The sequence below is a fragment of the Crinia signifera genome, chromosome 6 (assembly GCF_055691185.1).
Source record: "Crinia signifera chromosome 6, ASM5569118v1, whole genome shotgun sequence".
In the NCBI taxonomy this organism is placed as follows: Eukaryota; Metazoa; Chordata; class Amphibia; order Anura; family Myobatrachidae; genus Crinia; species Crinia signifera.
The window spans coordinates 171,592,802-171,605,075 of record NC_139222.1 but is presented as its reverse complement, the minus strand read 5'-3'; the positions used below and the strand labels follow the sequence as shown (position 1 = coordinate 171,605,075).

Sequence of the window (12,274 nt, the reverse complement as noted above, 5' to 3'; positions counted from 1 at the left end):
TGTAATCAGAAAATTCTCGGGTTCTGTAATCAGTCATGTATGTTTGATGTGGTTGCAGTTCCATTATTAAACAATGTACAAAGATTTGAGGGAAAGCCGTAGGATTTAGAGTTGATTCTCTAAGGGTTTAGGACATTGATTACCTTATTCAGAGTTGGATGCAAATGAACAGCAAACTGCTCCACAATTTCAGTTTTGTTTTGTATTTTTGCAGCCTATTCTGAGTTGGTCGCTTTTGCAACTCTGTGGTTCTGGGTTCCCCTTTTGTTTTTCATGTACCGCTGTCTGGTATACCCAAGTGGATTGAAGCCTGTAAATTGCGAACCAGTGCATACACTGTATGCAGATGTCCTTGGGTGGTTCAATAAGTAAGGTAACAAAAACTAAGGTAAAAAAAAAGGGGTGTGCATACCTCCCAACATTGTACAGCTTTGAAGAGGGACCTGTCCCACGCGCCCACATTTTTGGGGGCTTGGTCTAGCGATACGGGGGACATGGCCTATTCCTGTGAGGTCACGCCCCCATTTTTGCCACTGTGGGGGCATGGCTAGTGGCTCTCTGAGCTGCTGGCCATGTCCCCAGCCCCTCAGGCTGCAGAATAGACGCTTAAGCCCCATACACACTAGCCTACGGGGACCGCTGACGATTATAGTTAACCGTAGCGTCCATGCTGAACGATATTGGCAGCCGCAAACATGCTAAACATGCAGGTTGCTTGGCTATATTGACAAATTGACCAGCATTTTCGGTAGATATCAATCATCATTAACGATGCACGGGAGGGCACATTATTATTGATATTGAGTGTCCACACTAGATGATATTGTGAAAGATAGTTCAGAAAGCCCTTTTTGAATGATATCTTTCACTTTATGTTCTAGCTCATTCTGGTTCCATTGACCTGGGAATCCAACTCGGCTATCTTGCAGTGTTGGTCCCAGGGAGGACCGGTTTTGCAGTGTAGTTTAAATGGGTAAGCGACCTGTTTATGGTATAGGAAGGACCAGATGATCTTTTCATGAATTTTTTAAATATATGTTGTTTAAAAGTCAAGTTTTTTTTTATAATTGACTAATAAAAATGTGCACCACAAATGGATTTTCTATAGCTAAAATAACTCTCAGCCGAACTACACCCTTGAATATGCTGTACTTTAACCCTGGTGCACCTCCAACCACTCAGCAAAATCTATATATGTGGATCTGACCTGCATTATTTGTAACTATTAGCTGGTTTCAAATATATTTTTCATAATTACTTCATTTGTTCCTATCATAATCAACTAAGTGCTGTATTCAATGCCATCCGCCGTGGCCCGCTAGGGGGTTAAACAGCGAGGATCGCAGAAAACCAGCGATCCTCGCTGTTTAACCCCTTGCCGGCTGCTCACCCTATTAAACGTTCCAGGGGAATTCTTGCTGTCACAGGATGGCGAGGATTCCCCCAAACAGCGAGACCCGCGGCTAAAGCAGTGAACCCACTGCATTTTGCCGTGGGTTTTGGTGCATCTGCAACCACATATGCCGATTCCCCTCGCTCAAAAAATGGAGCAAGGGGGAATCTGCATATGAGGTGGGGTCAGTTGAATAGTGAGAGGGCGAGCGGTGACAGCGAGCAGGAAGCCCTGCTCGCTGTAAGTGCTCGCCCAGGGCATTGAATATACCCTAAGACTTGCTCTTCCACCGCTGCACTACTTATAGAGCCTGATTCAGACCTGTTCGTTAGGCACCCTATGTTCATTTCCCCCAGGGGGTAAATGGAGCTGTCTGCTGATGGGAAAGGGCCCTCAAAATATTTGTGAGTATGTGTTAATAATTTAGGTGATAGTGTACCTTTTAGCCAAATTGTATTTACCTAGGTGTAGTTATGCAACAATATTTAAACCTCTCATTCTGGAGTGTTTGTGTATGGATTAGATAACCTTTGTTCTGCTGTGCTAACCTGGTGTATCAGTTACAATGGGAGCTGGACAGGTGTTAGTGACATTAAGAACTGTAAGCAAACTGTTTTGATGCCGCACTTGTGACAAAACCAGCATAAAATGTCACTTCATCCAGTATTAACCCTGCAATCTATGGGCGGGATGTTTTAACATCCACAGCCCAGCTCCGCCGCCCTTCGCCTACATAATTATCGCATATGCTCTAACATATGCAATAATTATGGCAAAGGACAGCTCTTGCATTAAGAGCTGTCCTTTGCGGTGAGAGTCAGCCGGTCCCAGCGGCTCCCCCCTCTCTCCCTTACCCAGTGCTGCTGCTGCGCCGGGCTCTCCTCCTCCCTGCACCCGGAAGAGGATCATAGTGCAGGTAGGAGGAAGCCACAGGTCCGGGCAGCACAGCACTGTGCTGGCCGGACACAGGTGAGGTGCGGGGCGGCGGGGAGTTGAGGTAGAAGCCTATGGGCTATGGGCAGATTTTTCTAGAAATGCCCCCCGTCGCAGTAACCCGACGGGGGATGTTTAGAGCATCCCAAAATGTGGTATAAACCCAGATAATAGGGTTTTTACCGCATTTTTAGGTTTAGAGAATATCCCCCAATGTTTTTTATCTGCTCTTTTGTAGCTAGCTGAGTAAAGACGTCTACTGTTTGTACTGCTGTTTCATGAGAAGCTGATTGTTTAATAATAAGGTCGACTGTCTATGCTAAACATTTCAGACTTGGACACATTGGGCCTGGTTCAGATGTGGTTGGATGTGCTATCACTGCTGCCTACATAGTACATGCTGTTTTTAAAAACAATAATCATTCCTTCCTCGATCAAAGGTAATGATGGCATATACCATTTCAGGAAAAATATCATCAGCTAAACACCAGCATGGAGAGGACGGTGTAAACTGAGTGCCAGAGATAAAAGGACATTGGATATGTGTGATCAATAAGAAGGCATCCACTTCAAAAGTGACTGTGGAGCTAAATTCCCATGTCCCACACGTATGTATGAATCAGTGATAAGGGAGGAGAAGTGATAAAGCACCTGGTACTTTATCACGGCCAATCAGCTCCTGACTGTTACAGGCTGGGTTTAAAAAGGGATACGCAGGAGCTGATTGGCCGGTGGTAAAGTACCAGCCACTTTATCACTGCTTCATACATCTACCCCTCAGTAGACTAAAAGAACAGTGAACTCCACAAGTACGATATCAGTGGGAGACCTGCAGTTGCCAAACCATTGGTAACCCAGTGAAATCAGAAAAGAGAGTGTTGTAACACTCATTAAAAGTGGACTGTCGAGCAATGGAAGACTGTCATCTGTTCTGATGAATCATCTATCACCCTATTCCCAACCACAAGATGAGTTTACATGTGGTAAAGACCGAGCCAAGCGTCCGCTCAGAACTGTCTTGTGCCAAGCTAAGAGTCAAACTTGGTGGGGAATCTGCGATGATTTGGGAAGCCATATCATGGTATTCTGCTGGTCCCATTATAAACATGCATTGCCAAGGACTATATAGACATAGTACAGACATTGGATCTGATTCAGACCCATTCACAGGGCAGCAAATTCGCAGCCCTGTCGTTTATCAAACTAATGCGCATGGAAATGGATCGTAGTGTGCATACGCTAGGTGTGCGTGCGAACAAAGCCAGCAATGGATTGTCATCGCTGGCTGTTTGCAACTGGACAGACGGCCAGCGTTTGTGGGTGGCACGCTGACATTTTCTGGGAGAGCAGATGGTGATGCCAGACCGTTGGGATGGAGGGATGCTGACACCAGTAGCGTTCCTGATCACTCCACAGGTTTTGCTGCAGCCAGTAAGTCTAGACCTGCAAACGGGGAAAATCCATTCCCTGGTGAGAGATTGTGAAATTTCCCCTATTTGCATGGCTGCAGATGGATTTGCAACCATGCAAAGGGACGGGAATCCACACTGCCAGGACAGCGTTTACTTGATCGCTGAGCTCCGATGATTAGCAGCCCAGCGATCAGGTCTGAATCAGGCTCACTGTTTCCGACGGGTGACACCTGATACCAAGAAAATCAAGCACTGATTCATCATTTTCTGAGCATGTGGATGAGGTGTCTCATATTTCCTGCCCCCCCCCCCCTTCCCCCTCTCCAATCACCAGACCTCAATATTATAGAGACCTTATGGTTTTCGAGGACAGGGTTCTGTAAGGTTATCCACCTCCTACATCACTTAGAAAATGGTCCTACAAAATTCAGGAGTGTGGTGCTGTAATATTCGGAGGGTAAAAAGCAATCCTTCGTGTAAAACAAACTGCACAATCATGTCAGTACGTTGTTTAAAGAACAACATGGAGTTTGAAGTCCATAGCTTATGATCATTGTTCTCCCGAAGTTTAAAAAGAAGGCTTGATATATATTCTGTGTAGTCCATGACCACATTTGTGTCACATTGTTCTATTTTTGTGTATGGATAGTGTTACATATAACCTTAGCTGCGCAAGCAATATTCTATGCATATTTATGAAAGGAAATGTGTCGTCTTCTATGTATGTGTGTGCCTTGATACTTTAACATGTAAAGAGAGCAGCTGGTCCAGGAGAGGCCGAGCTTCTTGCTGGGGCTGCTGCAGCATGACCTTTAGGGAAGGTAAGTAGGGTAGCACCGGTACATACATACATACATACATACATACATACATACATACATACAGTATGTATGTATGCAGAACTGACATAATATTAGTATTCTAATTCTTTTCTCTGCCATATTTTCAGTATTACGTGTTTATTTTTCATACGATGGTAAATAGGTGAACTGCTAACTGATTGCAGACAAATTACCATAAAATATAGCACATCAATAAAAAAAAATAGAATACAAAGATCTAAAGCATATAATATTCAACATACAGTAGGTGTTATTATGAACAAGACACTATAATTATGTATTTATAGGTATACCATACTGTCCCTTTAAACCAGGACACTGTAATTATGTATCTATTGGCTAGCCATACTATCCCTCATGAATTATACAAGTTCTGAGGCTGGCTGATCTCACCTGGGGCCAGATGCACTAAGCTTCATAAGTGCTAAAATGTAGAGTGATAATCAGCCAACCAACCAATCAGCTCCTACCTGCTATGTCACTGTGAATAAATGTCAGGCAGGATCTGATTGGTTGGTTGTTTATCACTCTCCATCTTATCACTTTTGAAGCCTAGTGCATCTGGCCCTGGTCTTTATCAGCTAAAGAACCTGTGTAATTCATGAGCTTTTTGTATTTAAGCAATAGTATAGTAAATCATGTCCTACTTGCTTACCTTACCCTCTCCTTCAGGGAGAAAATCCTCTGTTCCTGGACTTCCCTGGCAGAGGTGTAACTCTGGGAGGCAATGGAGTAATCTGCCGCTGGGTTCCTGCTCTCATGGGGGCACCCCACTTCCCCTGCAAGTTTGAATCAGGTAATTGAAAGCCATTGCTATCGCTTCTAGCAGGACTATAGATGTCACACCCTCTTTATTTTAAACATAATATACATACATACATAATACCTCCCAACATTACCCTCTCCAGGAGGGACACATTGCTCTGTTTCTGGATTTCCCTCATAATGTATGATTTCCATCACCTGTTTCACACAGGTTAATTGATTAGAAAGGTGCTTCAACACAGGTAAGGGCAATCGTTAATTAAGAGAGAAGTCCAGAAACAAAGCAATGTGTCCCTCCTGGAGAGGGTCATGTTGGGAGGTATGATATATTTATATAAGGTGGGGGGGGGGGGGCACCAATATTTATCTTGCCTGCGGGAAACTGGGACGAACTTACAACACTGTTCCCTGGTAATGTATGATTGCCATCACCTGTGGGGATCTAGGTAATTGATAAGAAAGGTGTTTCACTACAGGTGATGGCAATCCTACATTACCAGGGAAATCCAGGAGCAGAGCATTTTCTCCCTCATGGAGAGAGTCAGGTAGGTAAATATGATCTATGTATATTTGTAAAGTGAAGACCGCATTGATCTCAGTATCACTAGCACCTTACTGTACACTTCACATACGGCCTACAGTATAAGATAATGTTTGTAATCCTTATTGAAAGTGAGTTGTTTGCAACTACGCGGCATTTAGATTTAATGGAGGCCAGAGCTTGATGATATCAGAGTATATATGAATAAGTGCACAGCATTGTCTGCTCTCTGGGCTTCCCCCTGAGAGGAGAAAATAAAAAAGTAGGTAAGTCCAGTTTAAGCCTGATGGCGACATTCTGACATCATTAGACCTAGAAAGATGTCTTGAAATTGCTCTAAAAACAAGCAAGGTGGGTATGCAGCACTGGTTAAAAATCACAAATACATTGGATTGACTTTACATAATTTTTATATTTATAAAATGTATAACACTTTAATATACCATTGAATATCACATTAAATTAAAAAATATAATATTGATGAATGAAAATAAAAGTAAAAAAGGTAAATTTTTACATTACAACAAATTATGACAAGGCAATTGAAATTGCATAACACATTGTGGCAGGGCAATTAGCGGGGTATATGATATCCTCACTGTTCGTTCCTATTAGCACCGGGAGATATAATGGACCAACTTTATATTGTTTTAGAGTAGTTATAGTTACCGTCCACCTGTTGGATTATGGGGTCATGGATCCAAATTGTATTACACATTGTTCTTTTTCTGGTCCAGAGTTCCTTTTGTATATCCAATAAAGGTGTGGTGTGCACCGTTGATGGTAATAGGTGCAGGAAAGTTCTGGTCCGGGCAGCTTGTAGTCCACCTCCACTGAAGATTTTAATCCCACTCCTTGAATCCAAAAACCCTCTATTTGGAAATTGCTCTAACCAGATTTGTTGAATTCTCCTGAGTGGATCTATCGATTTGAGGTAATCTGCTCCTTGTTGTCCTTTCTACCACACTCTGGTCGGGATGTATTAAGACGAAAATGCGGTAAAACCCCCGTTTTACCGCATTTTCAAATATACTAATCCCCAGCCTGACGCATCACCGCAGGGCAGGGTATTGCCACCTTTTGCGTGACAATACACTATAGAAGCCTATGGACTTCTATCGCTGCCACGGTCTCCTACCCCCCTCACCGTCCTCCGCGCTGCTCCTTGGGGACAGCCGAATAGCCCAGGAGGTGATGGAGACCCCCTCGCACACCACATCATAGGGGGGCATCCATCACCACACCGCGATGCTAGCCGCATATGTTAGTACATATGCGCTGGCATCATGGCGAGGGGCGGCAATGTATGTTAATACAGCCCAAAGTCTTGTAAAGGAAATTCTATCCCCCTCTTCAATTTCTGCTGCTGGACTTACCCTTTGATTTAGGCTAGGTTAATCCTGGGCCATTTTTTCAATCCCAGGATTCAGATGAAACTCGGGATTTGGATCTCAAGATTGGCCTCCAGATGCCATGCTAGGAACTGCTTAAAAACAGTCCTGGAGTGGGCAAGTGGACGCAGCAGGGATGGCGGATGTACATGGCGTAGTGGGTGGGAGCTGGCATAGCGGGCCGGCACAGTCTACGCTAGGGGACATGCAAAGAGGGGGCGTGTGTGGGCTAGCGATGACATTGTAGAAGGCGGGCAGGTGTTTGCCTGCGCAGCATGACCTGAAACATCGTGATACGTATCCGCACAGCATGTTTTCTGAACAGTACCTGAGCCGAGTGCTGATTGTGCTCAGCGCTGCCTGGCAGAAAGGGAGATCCCAGAATTGAAATCCTATCCCTACCTAACAGGACATTAAAGGTGTGTACTCATAATATTTTAACGACATTTTTGTGCCTATAGTCTAGTGTGTGTAAGCACAATGATGCATGCAGCTCAATCTGAGGATGTCCTCACCGACCGCATACTACTTGATGGGGCCACAGACTATAGTGTTTGTAAAATCGCTCAGTGTGTATGCGATATATCGTTTGCCGAGGGCATCTGAAATTGTTGACGTCATTACATTGTATGCAGTGTCATCTAATGTGTATACAGCTTGAGGGGCATAGTTAACAACGGGTACTCTTCTTGTTATCACTCGTTATGAATGATAAATGGTGTTCCAGCTCCTGTCATTTTTCAAACATGACAGTTAGGAGCTGATGGCAGCTGTGGAAAAAATGCAGCAAAGTTACTGTACAATGCTTTAAAAATAGAAGTTAATTTTTATCCATTAATAAAATGCAACGTGAATGAACAGAAGACAAACATAAATCTTCAAAACATTGACTCTTCTAGAAACACTGCCACAAAGTCAGTTCAGCTAGAAGGAAACATTTCTTTTTTTTTTTTTTTTTTTTTTTTTAAACGGTTTTTATTTTACATAATATAATACAATATTAGCATTGAACAGTGTAAATGAGTACATTTATCAGTTAACATGTTTACCTTAACATAGGCTACTCATTCTTCAGATCGATTTTTAATCTAACTTCTATTTCAGTCTATATCTCTAGTATATTATCAAAAATTTACAAGACAACATGAGGGAAAGAGGGGGGGGGGGTTTACAGTATTATCAATATCTGGTTTCGCGTCTCAGACTTCGATAGTGATTTTCAGCCTGCAGGGCATCAGTTTGGGCTGCATTGCTCAACTAGCTAGTTGTCTTAGTTGGTACCAAGAGGTGGATTCAAAAAGCTTTTGGATACGTTCCTGAGTTGCCTGGTCTAGAGTCTTTATGTACATTTCCCATTTTTTATAGAATCGTGGGGCTCCCTTTTCTAGGTCAGCTATCGTAGCCTGTCTTTCGTAAAGTAATATATTAAGTAGTGCCTTTTTAATTTCTAAAATAGAGGGGGCTCTCCTATGTATCCAATGAAGAAGTATTAGTTTCTTGGCAAGGGTTAGTATGATCGTGAGGATCGGTATTATCTTTACTTTATTGGGTCCTAAGTCCCATATATGGAAAAGCAAGAATAGGCAAGCCGATGGGTTTTTCTGCAATCTCAGGGAGTAAGTGTGATTGATGAACCCCATTAGCTTATCCCAGAAATTCCTGATCTTCCCGCACCCCCAGAAATTATGAAAATATGATGCTTTCGACTTTTTACATTTATAACAGGCCCCCGTGTCTTCAGGGACAAAGTGGGCTCTCTGGACTGGGGCTATATATGCCCTATTGATAAACTTTATATGAGTTTCCTGTAAGGATACAGTTTGCAGGTGCTTCATTGTAAATGATAGTTTGTTAAATAATCTGGGAGGGGCAGGAAGATCAGGGACATCTACTATCCACCTTTCATGTAGTTGGCTATGATGGTGCAATATTCCGGTTGCCATCAGCAAGGAGTATAGATATCTTATTTTGTATCCCAGTACGCATTCTGGTCTCAGTAGATTCTCTATGGGGTCTATGGTCTCTTTTTTATCCATGGGGTGCTCTTGTGTCTGTATGAAATGTCTAGCCTGCAAAAACATGTAAAATTGTCTATTTGGCAGGTGGAATTTCTCAGCCAATTTTGAAAACGGCATTATGGTGCCCCCTGGGTCAAACGTCTTACGGATGCTGGTAATTCCTTTATCTCTCCATCTCCTAAATTCCGCGTTCTCCATGCCAGGGATAAATAAGGGGTTGCCCCATAGGGTGGTAAAAGGAGAGTAAGCAGGGTTTCTGTGTAATAATTTGTTTATTTTTTTCCACGATCTATATGTGTCTCCAAACAGCACTGAGTCCCTGATCTGCTTAGGTATCATCTTCACCGGGGCATGAATCAATGCTGCCGGGGAGTGAGGTTGAAATATCTGTCCTTCCAGAGTGGGGGTCGTATATTCTGAACCACCAAGAAACCAATCTGTAATGTACCTAAAATGGGAGGCTAGTGAAAAGGCCTGTATGTCTGGCATGGCGAGCCCTCCATCTTGTTTAGTGAGCCTGAGACGGTCAAAGGGGATACGCGGCTTTTTGCCTGCCCAGGCAAATTTTATGAATAGAGACCTAAATTTTTGTAAATCAGCTTTCTTTAGCTGAAGAGGTAGCATCTGCAGTAAGTAGGAGAGTTTGGGGAACGCAATCGATTTTATGACCGATATTCTACCTGCCAAGGAGAGCGGGAGTTTCATCCAGCCTGTTAGCTGCTTTTCTACTACTGTATATACGGGAGGGAAGTTAGCCATGTAGAGGTCTTCTAGTTTGTTGGGGATTAGTACTCCTAAGTATTTTAGAGTGGGGTGGCATATCGTGAATTGAGAAGTGGCCGAGGGGGAGGAGAAGTAGACTCGGGAGGAATGGAAGGGAAGTAGGCGGGACTTATCATAGTTCACTCTGAACCCCGAGAACTGAGAGAAGTGAGATATAACTCTCTGGATTGCAGGGATTGAAGAGCTGGGGTCAGCGATAAATAATAGAATGTCATCCGCAAATAAACTTATTTTAACTGTCGATGTATGCACCTTTATTCCCTGAAAGTCTTGGGTAGCTCTCAGGGCTATCGCAAGGGGCTCAATTGCTAATGCAAAAAGTAATGGTGACAGGGGACAGCCCTGTCTAGTCCCTCTGGATATCGGCAGGGAGGCTGACAGGTAACTATTTGTTAATATTTGGGAGGTGGAGTTATTATATAGCAGTTGAATCGTGCGGGTGAAGTCGGCCGGGATCCCGAACCGCTCCATGGTATGGAACAGGTGGTCCCAGGTGACTAGATCAAACGCCTTTTCCGCGTCCAGCGAGAGCAAGGCATATGGGTCCGTCGTCCCGGCCGACTCCACCCATTGCACAACTGTGAGTGCCTTCCGCACATTGAGCACCGAGTGTCGCCCCCACACAAATCCCGTCTGGTCTGGGTGAATCAGGGAAGGGAGTTGAAGTTTAAGTCTGTCGGCTAACAATTTTGTGAAAATCTTATAGTCTGTGTTTAGAAGGGAAATAGGCCTATATGAGCTTGGGAGAAGGGGGTCCCTACCTGGTTTGTGGATAATCTTTAGTATGGCTGAATTAAAGTATAATGGAGGGGGGGTGCCTTTTAATATTGCATTGTAAAGTGAGCATAGAGGCTTAACTAATTTGGGGGCTAGGAGCTTGTAATATTCGTTTGACAACCCATCAGGGCCCGGGGATTTTCCCGTCTTCAGGGTTTTGATTGTGGCTAGGACCTCTTCCTCAGTTATCGGGGCAGTCAGTGGGTGGGAAGAATCGACATCTAGTGTCGGGTGTTCTAAGGATTCCCAAAATTCCTCTTTCTCCTGCGTGTTTATTTGAGGTTGGGAATATAGGTTTTCGTAAAAGGTGTGTAGGGTTTCCGCTATTTGGGAGCCTGAGTGTACCACTGTACCATCTGTTTTTTGTAGGGCCTGTATGTTGGACGGGGGGGTGTTGACCTCTTAGGAGATTTGACATAAGTCTACTCACTCTATTACCATGTTTGTGGAATCTGGCCTGGGAGAGGAATGTGAGTCTGGATTCTATCTTAGATAATACTATATCGAAGAGGGTTTTCTGCTCCTCATATTGAGCTCTGTTTATCCTTGTGGGTTTTTTTTGGAATAATTGGTATGCTTCAGTAAGCTTAGCTTGGGATTCTAGATATAATTTTTGGGCTTCCTTTTTATGTTTCGCTGAATATGATATGATTGAGCCTCTGATTACCGGTTTTGAGGTCTGCCAAAATAGGAGAGGGGTGTCCTGTTCTGCTTGCATATTAGTATGTTTATAGTCCATCCAGGATGCCTCCAGCATATTGCGAAAGTTTTCTGAGTCTGATAAATGGGATGGGAAACGCCACTGTCTCACAGGGCCCTTATCTATGTGTGTCGCGAGCGCCACCCAGCTGATCCCATGGTCGGATACGGTTATGGGTTCCAGTGCTGAATCCTGCACCCCTGAAAACAGGGATGTGGACATGAGTACATAGTCGATTCTGGAGAGGGAGCCATGTGCCGCCGATAGGCACGTGTACTCCCGGTCAACTGGGTGGCACACCCTCCAAACATCTACCAATTGCAGCTGGGACATAAGATACTGGATGCCGTATTTGGCAGTTTGGCGCCTAGTAGATAGTGTGACATTTCTGTCAAGTACATTAGAGGCCGTCAGGTTAAAGTCGCCTGCCAGAACTATTTGCTGATGTGTGTAGGGAAGAAGTCTGGTGGCTATATCTATATTGAACTGGCTCTGATTAGCATTAGGAGCGTAAATATTAGCTAATACATATCTGGAGGTGTGAATGGTGATATCCAAAATTGTATATCTACCCCCTGGGTCCGATTGTTCGGAGTGTGTCTCGAATGGTATTGATTTCCTTATTAAAGTGGCTACTCCTCTGGCCTTAGAATTATAGGGTGCTGAAGAGATCACCTGCCATCCTAGGGTATTTAATTTCGCTATCTCAGTGGGTATCA

The 12,274-nt window shown here is 43.8% G+C and overlaps 1 protein-coding gene across 3 annotated transcripts in view; it reads left to right on the top strand.

Annotated features, from left to right (window-relative positions):
- Positions 1–12,274, top strand: part of TBC1D16 (TBC1 domain family member 16) — an 80,861-nt gene that overhangs the window by 15,744 nt on the left and 52,843 nt on the right. The window contains exon 2 of one of the 3 annotated variants that reach the window (XM_083148128.1): positions 5,253–5,376. The exons of the other annotated variants lie outside the window; for them this stretch is intronic. The gene's annotated coding sequence lies outside the window, so the exon portion shown is untranslated. The remainder of the gene's footprint in view (positions 1–5,252; positions 5,377–12,274) is intronic. 3 annotated transcript variants of the gene reach the window in all.